Raw genomic sequence first — 13,874 nt, 5'->3', positions numbered from 1 at the left:
TATTGTCGGTAGATTTAATGAATTAGGTTTATAGAATGGATTATATTTCACAATAGTGCAAAGTTCAACTATACAGCAAGACTGTGTGCAAAAGAGAGAGAAAGTGTAAAATATCTTTCTTCTGAATTTCTGTATCTTTATATTTTATCAACTCATTATTCAAAGTGACCAGTTGCTCCAGTTTATTTATAGGCTAATGTTGTTATAGGCTCCGCCCTCCATGGACCAGCAGAACCGTCTGCAGCTCAGCACACCTCCTCCTCCTTGCCACCGGGTGGCAGGAGATAGCTCGCAGGCAGACCAAGCAGAAGACGACCAGTGCTCGGAAGCCAAACCTGACAAATCCACTTTGCCTCTGCCCAAACCTGACCTTCTGAACCTCTCAGGCCACCGTAGCCCCAGCCCCAGCCCTGGTCACAGCCTCTTCTCGCTGGTGACGGAGGAGGTGGGGGACTTTAGCCTCAGCCTTGGGGACTGGAGTCTGGAGGAGGGGGAGTGCAGTGAGGAGACGGAGGCGCTGAGAGAAGCCTTCAGGAGCCTGGGGGGCGGCCTGGAGAGAAGCCTTCAGGAGCCTGGGGGGCGGCCTGGACACCCTGAGGGGCCACCGTGACCAGCTGGAGACCACCCTGTTACACACACAAGACCAGCTGCAGAGGCTGTCCCTGGAGAACGCCCGACTGAAACTCAGACTCCGGGAGCAGGCCTCAGATGAAGACCAGGTGTCCTCGACAGGAAGAGTGAGTGTGAGTGGAAATTGCGTCCCTGGGCCACATATCACAACCCTGGAGGACAGCATAGACATGGACCCCCCAGACTTCTCCACAACCCCCCAGGAGGACCCCTTCCTAGCCCTGGACCAGGACGACCTGGCCCTGGCTCTGAACCAGGAGAACCGGGCCCTGGCCGGTAGGATCCAGGAGCTGCTGGCCCACCTTGAGCTCCAGGAGGGGGAGGCCGAGCGGGAGTTAGCCCAGCTGAGGCTGCAGGTTTCAGGGCTGGAGAGCGCCAGGGCCAGGCTGGGGCGGGAGAACCAGGAGCAAGCCCACCTCGTCGCCGAGCTGACCAGGAAGACAGAGGACGACCTCAACACCATCATGGAGCTGCAGCAGAAACTGGCCGACGGTCCAGGACCGCAGGGCGACCGCAAGCTAGAGTCAGGGTGCGGTCAGACAGGACCGCAGGGCGACCGCAAGCTAGAGTCAGGGTGCGGTCAGACAGGACCGCAGGGCGACCGCAAGCTAGAGTCAGGGTGCGGTCAGACAGGACCGCAGGGCGACCGCAAGCTAGAGTCAGGGTGCGGTCAGACAGGGCCACAGGGCGACCACACGGCAGGGTCAGGGCGCGGCCTATCACAGGGTCACCACGAGATTGGGTCAGTGAACTGTCGACCTCCGAGTGACAACGCGGTCGAGTCAATGAGCGCTCAGGTGGACCGCGCGGCCATCTCGGTCTACATCCAGCAGTGGGAACTCATGGGAGGGTCAGTAAGAAACGGTCTGCAGGGAACGGTCTGTGGGAACGGTCTGCAGGGAACGGTCTGTGGGAACGCGGAGTCGGTCTGCGGTCATCGGGGTGAAGGCCTGGCCTCAGTGCCGGACGACCACGCGGTCGGCACAGCGGACGCCTCCTCCCAGGACGCACGGGCAGAGTGGGAGGAGCAGCGACGGTCTCTCTGCGTCCTGAAGGAGGAGCAGAGAGAGCTGGGCCTGTCTCTCCACGGTCAGACCGAGGAGAAACACCAGCTGACACTGTCCCTCTGGACCCTGAAGGAGGAGAGAGACCAGGTGTCCCGGTCTCTCCAGGCCCTGAGAGAGGAGCGGGACGCCCTCACCAGGTCTCTCTGCGGGGCGAAGGAGGAGAGACGCAAGCTGACCCAGTCCATGGGCGGTCTTGAAGTGGAGAGAGATCAGTTGAGCCAGTCAGTGTGCTCCCTCAAGGAGGAGAGAGACCGACTGATGTCCGGTCAAAAAGAGAGAGATATAAAACAGTCTCTCCACAGTTTGCAGCAGGAGAGAGACCAGGCGGAACGGTCTCTCTGCAGCCTGAAAGAAGAGAGAGACCAGCTCAGCCGGTCGATGTGCACTTTGACAGAAGAGAGAGACGCCGTGGCCCAATCCTTGCGCCATCTGGAGGAGGAGAGAGACAAGCTGGCATCGTCAGTCCGCCATGAAAAAGAGAGGAAAGATCAACTCACAGACTCACTCTCTGGGCTGAGAGAAGAGAGAGACCAGCTGCAGGCGGAGGTCGCTGCTGCTCTTCAGAGTCCGCGTCTCTCTGCGGGGCGGGGCCTGCGCCAGGCTCCCTGTCGGGAGGAGGACGGGGGGAGGGAGGAGGAGGAGCAGGGTGAGCTGATGAGGGAGATCGAGGCGATGGGCACAGATCTCAGGGTCTCGCAAGAGGAACTGGAAAAGAGCCAATCAGAGGTGAGTAGGCTCTCTCAACTTCCTGTTAGCTAGGCCTGTCAGATGAGATGCAAAGAGCCCTCTATGAATTGTGTGTGTGTGTGTGTGTGTGTGTGTGTGTGTGTGTGTGTGTGTGCGTGCGAGTGTGTGCGTCCGTGCGTGTGTGTGTGCGCGCGTGTGTGCATGCGTGTCTGTTTGTGTGTGTTTACGTGTGTGTCTGCGTGTGTCTGCGTGTGTGTCTGCGTGTGTGTGTGTGCGTGTGTGCGTGCGTGTGTGTGTGTGTGTGCATCCGTGTGTGTGTAGGCCCAGAGATGGCACTGTGAGCTGGGTTTGTCAGAGGACAAGCGGTGGGAGGCGGAGAGGAGAGCGGCGCAGGCCACCGAGGAGGTGAAGAGGATGAGAGAGGGAGCGGAGGAGGAGGAGGAGGAGAGAAGGAAAGAAAAAGACATGCTGAGAAAAGAGGTATGGATGGCAGGAGTGTCCCTCTCACTCTGTCTTCCTATCCCAAATCTTATTAGCCTAACCTTAAACTGGACACTATTACATGGTACATGTTAACCTCAATTACCCAATTTTTCACACCTACTGTACTCCCTTCTGTCCCCATATCCATCTGCTAAGAACATGCTAATGCCACTGTGCTGGACTGTATGTGTGCTATGCTAACAAAGTAGCCCGATCAGACTGGGAAGTTTGGTAGTTAAGCTAAACTAGTCCAGGCTAGGCTAAGCTAACCAGTGCATGTTTGGTACTGTGGGCTAGTTACTATGATAACACACAGCCTGTCTGTGGCTAGGCTAAGCTAACCAGTGCATGTTTGGTCCTGTGGCCTAGTCACTATGATAACACACAGCCTGTCTGTGGCTAGGCTAAGCTAACCAGGGCATGTTTGGTCCTGTGGCCTAGTCACTATGATAACACACAGCCTGCCTGTGGCTAGGCTAGGCTAGGCTAAGCTAACCAGTGCATGTTTGGTCCTGTAGCCTAGTCACTATGATAACACACAGCCTGCCTGTGGCTAGGCTAGGCTAAGCTAACCAGTGCATGTTTGGTCCTGTGGCCTAGTCTCTATGATAACACACAGCCTGTCTGTGGCTAGGCTAGGCTAAGCTAACCAGTGCATGTTTGGTCCTGTGGCCTAGTCACTATGATAACACACCTTAACACACCTCACGCCTGTTGAGGTGGGAGATGTGCGGAGCAGGCTGGTGAGGCTGGAGAGAGAGAAGAGTGAAGCTCTCTCACTGAAGACCCAGACGGAGGAGCAACTCAACGTGCTTCAGGCTCAACTCAGAGCAAAGGTGCGTACTGTGTGTTTAGTATTATCGCTGGCAGTTGGTAGTTCTGTCCTTGTGTGTGTGTGTGTCTGCAGGCAACATACCTACCCTGTCTGCGTGTGTGTGTGTGATCTCACAGACGGTGGCGTTAGAGGAGCTGAACTCAGAGTACACAGCCTTGAGGAGTGAGCAACGGAGCAGGGAGGAAGACAGAGACGCATTCACCTCACTCAGGGCACGCTATGATGACATCAGAGCTAAGGTAACCAATCAGACTGTCCCTATACGGTTTATAAATAGATATAGTACTTCTGGAATATCGTTTGTACATTTACAATCCAAAAGTGAGTGTATTATTGTATTGAATTTGCTGTGTGTGTGTGTGTGTGTGTGTGTGTGTGTCTGTGTGTGTGTGTCATGTTGTTTCCAGTACGATGTTCTCCTGAGGAAGAAGAGCCAGACTGATCTGGACATGGCTCCTCTCAAGGTGAGGAGATGGGCGGATCAAAGTCCTCTACTCTCCAATCGCAGGCCACGCTGTCCTGCCTCAGCTTGACTGACGCCTGTTCTGTCCAATGGGCAGGCCACACTGTCCCGTCTCAGCTTGACTGACGCCTGTTCTGTCCAATGGGCAGGCCACGCTGTCCCGTTTCAGCTTGACTGACGCCTGTTCTGTCCAATGGGCAGGCCACGCTGTCCCGCCTCAGCTTGACTGACTCCTGTTCTGTCCAATGGGCAGGCCACACTGTCCCGTCTCAGCTTGACTGACGCCTGTTCTGTCCAATGGGCAGGCCACGCTGTCCCGCCTCAGCTTGACTGACTCCTGTTCTGTCCAATGGGCAGGCCAAGCTGTCATGCCTGGTGGTGAAGTGCCACCGGAGGAACGGTGTCCTGGCCCAGATGATCCGGGCCATGCGCGGGTCCGGCCGTCTGGACCTCTCTCTCTCCCGGGAAGCGGAGGACCTCCTCAACGACACGGCGCTGCAGGAGTACGCCATGGCGTTCACGGCTGGCCACGCCTCCTCCGGCCAGTGGGACGCCGCCCCGGACGCCTCCAGGGTCCCCCTCCCCGAGACGTCCGACGCCTCCCCCGTGTTCAGCACCACCCAGGTAGTGTGAGGAGGGTTCAGTGACTGAGCACTGACCCCAGAGCGCGTCTAAGACACGGCGCTCAACCAGTCCTGGTAGCGCAGATAGCCTTCATGCTAAACTGTCTCAGGACCGACAGATAGTGGCACAACGTTTGGTCCTCACAGAAGTCAGTTGTGTTATAATGATAATCAACTGTCAGGAGGTGATGCCTTCGGAAGAGGGGTTTCCATGTCCAGGTCTAAGGGGTGTGTGTGTGTGTGTGTGTGTGTGTGTGTGTGTGTGTGTGTGTGTGTGTGTGTGTGTGTGTGTGTGTGTGTGTGTGTGTGTGTGTGTGTGTGTGTGTGTGTGTGTGTGTGTGTGTGTGTGTGTGTGTGTGTGTGTGTGTGTGTGTGTGTGTGTGTGTCTCTCTCTCTCTCTCTCTCTCTCTCTCTCTCTCTCTCTCTCTCTCTCTCTCTCTCTCTCTCTCTCTCTCTCTCTCTCTCTCTCTCTCTCTCTCTCTCTCTCTCTCTCTCTCTCTCTCTCTCTCTCTCTCTCTCTCTCTCCCTCTCTCTCTCTCTTCAGGCCCTGACCACAGCCGTGTCTCAGAGCAGCAGCAGTGAGGCCAGCAGACTGGGTGTGACCTCGACAAACCGCCGCCCGACTCCCGATACCCCTCTCACGCACACGCCAGCGGTTGGTTCAGTCCAAGTCCCAGCTGCCCCGGATAGGCTTGGCCTGTACCAAGTGGAGGTGAAAGGGGAGGCCGGCCCTGTCCCTGCTAGCCTCTCACAGGAGAATTGGAAGCCCCGTCCCTCTTCAGGTGGATGGGAGGGGCTGAGCAGAGGCCTGAGTTGTCCGGAGAAGATCGTCAACCTCCAGCAGCAGCTCCAGAAGACTCTCTCTCACAGCTACCAGGCCCCGGGGAGGAGGGTGGAGGCGGGGGAGGCGGAGACCCAGGCTGGGGGCCGGTGCCGAGAGCAGCAGCCCACCAGAGGCCTCTTTGAGCCAGCCTGGGGAGGGATGACCCTGGCCCCTCCGACCGTGGGCCAAAGCCTCACTGTCAATGTCCCCCACAGGTCTCCTGTACCAAGACGACCAATACATACCTCAATGACCCCTACTTCTAACCTTCCCCCTACTACTGCCCCTAGCGGACCCATACACACCCACAGCACTAAGGCACCTTCTCCAACTACCCCATCCAGAACTGCCACTAATACCCCCTCCCTCACTGCTACCCCTGCTGTCCCCAGCGGGGTTAAACCCAGCCCCAGGAGAAATACCACCACTGCTGGAGACTCCGCCCCCACAGGTGTCCCTGGTGCCCTAACCGCCCCCGCCCCCAGCAGTGCTAAACGTGTGCCCACTGCCCCCGCCAGCTCAACTGCCCCCGTCGGCTCCGCCCCCGTGGGTTCCGCTGCCCCGGCCGGCGTTCCCCTCAGCCGTATGGCCCAGGCGGTCAGTGCCCGGGCAAACAGAACTGCCCCCGGAACCGGCTACCCCCCTCGGGGGGTAGTACCCAAGGCCGTGACCCCCGTCAGTTCCGCCCTCTCCCAGTCTGCCCCTGCGAGGGACGCCCCTAAAATTGCCCCCCCGCCGGCCGGCCCCGGCTACTCCGAGAGGGAGGGGGACATCGGGCAGCCCCCCGCCACAGGCCCCCCTAGGAGGACCAGCACTAACAGGGCCAAACAAGGTGTGTGTGTGTGTGTGTGTGTGTGTGAGTGTGTGAGCAATGTTACCGCTATTCATGAATTTCCTGAAAACATTATTCTTAACCGTCACTATTATTGCTTGACCTGTCTTGCCCAATCAGAGGCTCCGGCAGAGGTGGGCTCTGTTGATGTCATCAGGGCGGTGGGGCAGAGCAGCCTCATGATTGGCTGGGAGAGGCCGCCACTCGACGAGCTGGGCTGCAGCAACGGTACCTTTGTGTATGGATACAGGGTGGGTAAGGCGGGCTCTCGGACCAGCACACACAGAATGACCAGAAGAGACACCAGCCATGTCTATACTAGAGACACCAGCCATGTCGATACTAGAGACCAGTCATGTCTATACTAGGGAGACTAGTCATGTCTATACTAGAGACACCAGTCATGTCTATACTAGAGACACCAGCCATGTCGATACTAGAGACCAGTCATGTCTATACTAGGGAGACTAGTCATGTCTATACTAGAGACACCAGTCATGTCTATACTAGAGACACCAGTCATGTCTAGAGACACCAGTCATGTCTATACTAGAGACACCAGTCATGTCTATACTAGAGAGACCAGTCATGTCTATACTAGAGAGACCAGTCATGTCGATACTAGAGACACCAGTCATGTCGATACTAGAGAGACCAGTCATATCTATACTAGACACCAGTCATGTCTATACTAGAGAGACCAGTCATGTCTATAGCCATGTCATATCTCTCTGACTGGGAGAGAGAGAAGGTTTCTGTCAGCATGTCATACTGTATGTCCATTCCATGTGTGTGTGTGTGTGTCTGTGTGTGTGTGTGTGTGTGTATATCGTGTGTGTATATCGTGTGTGTGTGTGTTGACACCCTTCTCATGTGTGTCCTCTCCCCCAAGGTGTATGTAGACGGGGAGTTCCACAAGTCAGTGATGAGTTCAGCGTGCACCAAGGTGAGCAGTGATACACACATCTACATAATAAACATACTCCATGCCCATCTACATGTGTATCATAACAGACACCGTCAGGTGAGTATGTCCGTCCTGAGACTGGGAGGTTGTGAGTTCGATCCCCGGCCGAGTCATACCAAAGACGAAGAAGAAAATGGGAGCCATTGCCTCCCTGCTTGGCACTCAGCATCAACGGTTGGAATTGGGGGGTTAGATCACAAAATGATTCCCGAGCGCGGCGCTGCTGCTCACCGCTCCCCCAGGGGATGGGTCAAATAAGGAGAACAAATTTCACACACTCAGGTGTGTGGCAATCAGTGGGACTTTAATCTTTAACTTTAACCTTTGACCTTTCTCTATCTTCCACACCACTACATCTGCAGATTGCTCCTGTGTGATTGACAGATGGCTCCTGTGTGATTGACAGGTGGCTCCTGTGTGATGGACAGGTGGCTCCTGTGTGATTGACAGGTGGCTCCTGTGTGATTGACAGGTGGCTCCTGTGTGATTGACAGATGGCTCCTGTGTGATTGACAGATGGCTCCTGTGTGACTGACAGGTGGCTCCTGTGTGACTGACAGATGGCTCCTGTGTGTTTTCCTGGTCTCAGTGTATTCTGGAGAACCTGGACCTGTGTGGCCCGGTCAATATCGCCGTCCAGACGCTGGGATCCCACGGCCTCTACGCTGCCAGGGTCAGCACCCTCTACAAGGGGGACCGCGCCCCTCTCAAGATAGACCCTGCCCCACTCTGGACCGACCGCGCCCCCTCCGGGGCAGACTCCGCCCAACTCCCATCGGACTCGGCTTCCCCTGGTCATAGCAGGACTCCGCCCACTCACAAGCGCAGTGGCTCCAGCCAATCGGTGAGCTTGTCCGAGACATGCCGCCCACTAGGACCACACCCTCTACATGCCATGACCAGTGTATTCACAGGACATGAACAGCTGCTCTGTCTCATTTTCAGAAGCGATTATCGGTTCAAAAATCTCCCAGCCGGCCTCAGAGGCTAAGCCAGTAATGGAGTGTGTTTTTAGAAGCCACAGGACAGGCCAACCAAAGACGGCAGTGTGTCTGGGTGTTTAAAAATGTTTACTTACTGTGTTTCTTCCCCTCTGTGTGTGTGTGTGTGTGTGTGTGTGTGTGTGTGTGTTTGGTGTCCTTTATGTATGTGTGTGTGGTGTCCTTTGTGTCTGTAAAATGTGTGTGTGTGTGTGTATACTGTATGTGTGTGTGTGTGTGTGTGTGTCCGTCCCGTTTGTTTGTGTGTGTGTGTCCTGTGTGTATGTGTGTCCTGTGTGTCCTGTGTCCTGTGTTTGTGTGTGTGTCCTGTGTGTTTGTGTGTGTGTGTGTGTGTGTGTGTGTGTGTGTGTGTGTGTGTGTGTGTATGTGTGTCCTTCAGTGCGTGGCCATCTACAGCTATAGCCCAGTGAGGGACAGTCCTAACCTGCACCCCAGCAGAGAGCTGTCCCTGAGGGAGGGGGACTGCGTCACGCTGCTGGGACGCCCGCGCCACGACGGCTTCTGTGAGGCCACGGTGAGACCAGCAGAGACCAGCAGGACAGCCCCCCAGAGACCAGCAGGGACAGGACAGCCCCCAGAGACCAGCAGAGACAGGACAGCCCCCCAGAGACCAGCAGGGACAGGACACCCCCCCAGAGACCAGCAGGGACAGGACAGCCCCCCAGAGACCAGCAGGGACAGGACACCCCCCCAGAGACCAGCAGAGACAGGACAGCCCCCCAGAGACCAGCAGGGACAGGATAGCCCCCAGAGACCAGCAGAGACAGGACAGCCCCCCAGAGACCAGCAGGGACAGGACACCCCCCCAGAGACCAGCAGGGACAGGACAGCCCCCCAGAGACCAGCAGGGACAGGACACCCCCCCAGAGACCAGCAGAGACAGGACACCCCCCCAGAGACCAGCAGGGACAGGACACCCCCCCAGAGACCAGCAGGGACAGCGCAGCGCTCGGTCAGTGTGTGTCCGTGTTTGTTCGAGGTTAACGGCAGGAGATCTTTTCTGTGTGTGCGTGTGTGCGTGTGTGCGCGTGTGTGTGTGTGCGTGTGTGTTTTAGGTGAATGGCAGAAGAGGGCTGGCTCCTATCGCCTTCCTGGAGGAGGTTCCTGTTCCAGAGAGAGGGAGCCCCGGCCCTCCACCCTCCCCTCCTGAGAGAGGGCCAGCCGACTGGTTAATGTGACTGTCAATCAAAGAGATGGCCCCCCTCATAGGCCAATGTGACTGCCAATCACTTAACTACCTAGATCTTGTGGCTGCCAATATCAACAAGATCCTCTGTTCGCTGCCTGTGACACGAATACTTACAGACCCTTGCTGCCCTATGGTTTGAAATGACACTAAGAAAGACACACTTTAGAATGAACACATACAGCACATGAAGGATGTGTGTGTGTGCGTGCGTGTGTGCCTGCGTGTGTGTATGCCTGTGGGTGTGAACGCCAGTGTGTGTGTGTGAACATTGCCCACTTATACATTGGTGTCTATGGATACAGAGATGCAAAGAGAAGGTGTTGTGTTTCATAGGCGCATCAGCTTCACAAACCTCTCTGTCTGGAAAGTGTCAAAACAATGACATCATACGGGGTGTGTGCCGTCTCCATCTGTTTCATGTTGTACTTTATTTAAATGCTAGTGACATCAGGCCAGTCACAGATTTATAATATGTTGGAAAGAAGGGGGCGGACTAAAATGAGAGGTCTCCGTTGTAACGAAGCAACATTTCCAGGCAGCCATTTTACTGAATTGTGAAATATCAAACCAAATATGAAACAGAGCGGTTCATTCCAAATACTTTTGTTGTTTGGTTTCCTCACAGTTCTACTCACAAAAGCCAATCAAAGTCATACAATGTATTTCTGAGATGATATTTCACATTCACTATCTAGACCAGGAACCGGACTGCAACATTGTGTTTTGAGAATACTGAAGAAGTTGAGGTATGCCAACAGTGTGTGTATCTTCCGTGGGACTGTGTTTGTAAGGCCATTTAAAGACGTATTCCACAGTTTCTAGTGTGCTTTCCTTCCACCACCCTGAGCTGTTTCTGCTGCGTTGGAGACGCTGGTCAACATGCTGCCGTTCTCTGGGAGCCTCACAGTGAAACACCTCTCTTACTGGTATGGGTGTGGAGAGACCATGGTGCAACAAATGTATTTTTATATTGTTCTGTATAAATGATCCATTTGATTTCTTAATGATTCATTTGGTCTGTATAGAAGAGAATAAATGTTTATTATATGACACACTAGTGAACCTGTCAGTGTTTGTCAATCTCTGTCACTTCCCTTTTCTCACCACTAGGTGGCAGCCATCGCAAGCCTGATATTCTGGCTATAATAAAATCAAGATTCAAAATCTGTTTATTCGCCATGCACTGTACATGGTTTACAGACACTAGGAACTTGACTAGGGTAATGGAATACGCTGATGAAGACAACACAGGACAGGGTGCAGGACAGGACAGTGCAAAGACATGACAGAGCAAATACAATACAAAAAAATGTGCAAATACAAAATACAATAAAACCAATAAAGCAGAAAGGCACAATGCGCATTGTTTTATATATATATATATATGGGTCAGTGACAAAAAAAAAAAAATGGGGGAAATACTGTTTTAAAAGCATGCATCAGGTGTGTTAATATGTGGATTTTGTATTTATGTTGGTTTTATGTCATTTGAAATTGGGCCAGGACAGGGAGATCATCTAAAAGTTTAAGGAAAACTACTACAATATGTAGAACATTGTGTGCAAGTGGTGCACAGGGTAAAGAGTCAATAGGGGAGGGGGGGGGCACGAGCCTTGTTAATGAGTCTGATGGCCGTGGGAAAAGAAGCTGTTTTTGTGGCATGTGGACCCGGGATGGCAGGAGTCGGCCACGGTCTTTCTGGCCTGTTTTGGGGCCCAGGAGGCGTCCAGGTCCTGTAGGGATGGCAGTCCACAGCTGATCCCCCTCTCAGCGGAGCGGATGATGCGTTGCAGTCTGCCCTCGTCCTTGTCTGTAGAGGATGAGAACCAGACGGTGATGGAGGAGGTGATGGAGGTGTAGAAGAGTACCATCATTGCATGTTGAATTTCTTCAGCTGCTCTGCTGTGCTTTTTTGGTGAGGGAGCTGATGTTCAGCTCCCACTTGAGGTCCCAGGAGATAGTGGACAGTGGTGACTGGGGGGCCATTCAGAGTGATGGGGGGAGGGGCTGGTTTCTTTCTAAAGTCTAAAATCATCTCCACTGTTTTGAGAGCGTAGCGCGTCTGCTTGTTCAAGATGTCAGTGAAATAAGCCTAACTCTGAATTATTATGTATTACAACATAAATACAGTTCACATGTCTGTGATGATACGCAGCCAGATGCTGCGCTTACAGGTGACCTCATCCAAGGATAAAAACAGAAACCCAACCTTTCTCTCACTCATCTGGAGGCGTGAGAGGCCAGAGTTTCTCAGTAATTTCCTGCTGTGTTGTTCTGCTGTGTGAGCTTATCAGAGAGAAGCCTAAACTGCACAGCTCAGCAGAAAGTGTGTGTGTTGTGTGATCACGTGGCCAATAAAGCAGACTCGAGGTTAAGAATTATAACTACACAAACACACACACACACACTTTCTGCTGAGCTGTGCAGTTTACTCTCTGATCAGTGGTCGCTGGTGGAAATTGTCCCCTGCATTTCTCCCATCCCAGCCATCCAGGGGCAGCCAGGAGCAGTGGGCAGCTATCGTTCATGGCGTCCGGGGACCAAGTCCAAGTGCTCAGTCCAGGTCCTGGTCAGGGACCGGACTGAAGAGCATCTGTTCTTCTGCATGTTTATCGTTTTGGGTTCTTTGGGAGGAAACCCTATATAACCCCCTATACATTCCAGAAAGCAGGTTTAACTCTGAGCCTAACCCTGGACTCCGAGTTGATGTACAGGTACCCGGAGGTGGTTCCAGAACAGCTGATATGATTTACTTCAATCAACTCTGATTCTGATTCACTCTGTGTTAAGCTCATGCTAGCCTCATATGTGATGCTATTTTGTCAGAGTCTGCTAGAAACGTCAGAATAGCCAAAGAAGCAGTGGCATTGAAAATGTTAGTCACAGTCTGTCAAATAATTATTTCACTATATAATATTTCACTCTGGCCTCTCATCTTTACACCCTGTTTTTGTTACAGACATCCTAGGAGCTTGTGGATAACTTTCACATTTGAGATTCACCGTCAGGAAATACATACTGTAAGAACTGACACCGTTGACCCCCTTTCTCCTATGAGAAGGAGGAGAGATCGACTCTACAGTATATAAGCGAAGCGGCATGCATACGGTGTAGAGACACATGGGGCTAAGCTCATGCATGAGGACTATAAAAAGCCATCATCAGTGGAGCTACAATACTACAATTCACCATGGCAACCGGCTAGAAAAAAGGATGTCCTACTTCACCCCACTGGAGTTCTAATATGTGCTTCTTTTTTTGTTAAAGATATTTTTTTTAGGGCTTTTCAGCTTTAATGGTATAGGACAGTGTAGAGAGACAGGAAACGTGGGAGAGAGACAGGGGAGGACATGTGGCACAGGACCCGAGCCGGGAATCAAACCCCGGTCCGCTGCGCGATGGACTAGCGCCTTTATATGGTGCGCACCTTACCTGGTGAGCTACCGGGGTGCCCCAAGTTCTAATATGTGCTTATTGAAAATGAGCACATTTTCAGAAAAAAAAAGACACCTAGGTGGTGGAGTAAGCGGTGCAGGTTTATGAACCATCTCTACTGCTCTCTAGTGCTGATGTGCAATGATACTGGCTACTCCTCATGGGTCTCATGCTATGAACAGACATATGGACACACGTTACATATAGAAGCCGAAGGAGAGACAATTGGCTGCCTGAGTCAATGTGAGAAGTTTGAAAGCAGTAGTCCGTAGGGAAACGGATAACCCTTATCAATAGTCTAATCTAGTCTGGAGGAGGTCTTGACTCAATCAAGTGACCTAAAGATCATGTGATGACGCTAGGACATGTTCAAAGCTTAATATTTATTGAAATTATACTAATCAATTATCAAAATAATATGAAAACACAATTCAATAATAGATGGAAAAACAAATGGGGCAATATGAAAACAGCAGAAATCAAAAGAATTATGTCATAGATTTTCACAGCCTATCCTAAATCTTCTAAGCACTGTGCTTCTAAACACACGCAGTAGAACGCTGGATGGCAACCTTACGGTAGTCTGGGGCCTGTCTCTTTCTAGTCTGGGGCCTGTCTCTTTTTAGTCTGGGGCCTGTCTCTTTCTAGTCTGGGGCCTGTCTCTTTCACAGTTGTTTCGCCGGGCTAGAGGGGAAGCGCCTAGGATGACGCATCGCAGAATCTTCCGGTCTATAATGTTTTTACTGTAGGCTGCACATGGTGAAGTTTCGAGTAGATAACATTCGCGATGGCATCACCAGGCATAACACCGTCGAAAATTGTAAAAGAAGATGCGAGGA

This window comes from Borostomias antarcticus, assembly GCF_949987555.1.
Source record: "Borostomias antarcticus genome assembly, chromosome: 14".
Classification (NCBI taxonomy): domain Eukaryota; kingdom Metazoa; phylum Chordata; class Actinopteri; order Stomiiformes; family Stomiidae; genus Borostomias; species Borostomias antarcticus.
The sequence above is the reverse complement of the archived record's forward strand: the minus strand, read 5'-3'. Positions refer to the sequence as shown.